Source organism: Schistocerca piceifrons, chromosome 4 (genome assembly GCF_021461385.2).
Source record: "Schistocerca piceifrons isolate TAMUIC-IGC-003096 chromosome 4, iqSchPice1.1, whole genome shotgun sequence".
Taxonomy (NCBI): domain Eukaryota; kingdom Metazoa; phylum Arthropoda; class Insecta; order Orthoptera; family Acrididae; genus Schistocerca; species Schistocerca piceifrons.
Genome location: NC_060141.1, coordinates 761,740,908 through 761,741,982, shown reverse-complemented (window position 1 = coordinate 761,741,982; position 1,075 = coordinate 761,740,908). Strand labels below are relative to the sequence as shown.

At 46.8% G+C, this 1,075-nt stretch overlaps 1 non-coding gene across 1 annotated transcript; it reads left to right on the top strand.

The window, feature by feature from the left end:
* The first annotated feature begins 622 nt into the window (after nucleotides 1-622).
* Trnas-gga lies at nucleotides 623-706 on the top strand. The gene is given in 2 exon segments: nucleotides 623-662; nucleotides 672-706. It is a non-coding gene; the product is annotated as a tRNA-Ser (tRNA).
* The last annotated feature ends 369 nt before the right edge of the window (nucleotides 707-1,075 follow it).

The window sequence follows — 1,075 nt, the reverse complement described above, 5'->3', positions numbered from 1 at the left end:
CAATCATTCTTCCCACGCGCCATTCGTGAGTGGAACAGGGTAGTGGTACTAGGACAACCCATCACCACGTACCATTAGGTGGCTTGCGGAGTGTGAAGCAGATGTAGACGTATCATTGTAGTAAGTAATTTCTAAAAAAATTATAAGTAAAATAAAATCTATATCTTATGTTTATGGCAGCTGGATAAAGCAATGAGATTAGTTTCAGTACGTTATATAGTAAGGAACAGATTTATTTGCTCCTCGTAAAGTACCAATACTGTAGAACAATTGCGTCGGCAGGGGGGGGGGGGGGAGGGTAAGAGGGTGGCGGCACTTGCGTCCTCCTGCCTGGAATCCGAGTACATCCTTCATATTCATTAGCGACAGCGGCAGACAACATGTCTCTCTTCCGACACTACCGAACTAGTTATAATCTTACAGCCGAACCACTTCGCCCGCCTTCCAAGTTAGGCGCGATCCGAAGATCACCCGAGTGCTTCGTGTGCCTTTTCGTTTAGCAGTAGTTTATTATTCTGCTGGTTATTAGTAGTTGTGAAATAATGGAAACATAGGACGCTATTGAGAGATGCTTTCATTTCAAATGTAAGTGAATACGGTGTTTAGTTTGCCTAACTCGCCGGCCTGAGTGGCCGAGCGGTTCTAGGCGCTACAGTCTGGAACCGCGCGACCGCTGCGGTCGCAGGTTCGAATCCTGCCTCGGGCATGGATGTGTGTGATGTCCTTAGGTTAGTTAGGTTTAAGTAGTTCTAAGTTCCAGAAGACTGATGACCTCAGATGTTAAGTCCCATAGTGCTCAGAGCCATTTGAACCATTTTTTAGTTTGCCTAATAATAATAATAATAGACGAGACCGAGCGAGGTGGCGCATTGGTTATCACACTGGACTCGCATTCGGGAGGACGACGGTTCAATCCCGCGTATGGCCATCCTGATTTAAGTTTTCCGTGATTTCCCTAAATCGCTCCAGGCAAATGTCGGGTTGGTTGCATTAAAAGGGCACGGCCGACTTCCTTCATTTTGGCATGCAACTTCCGAACGCAGCAGCCAATCGCGGAGCAGGACCACAATTTAGG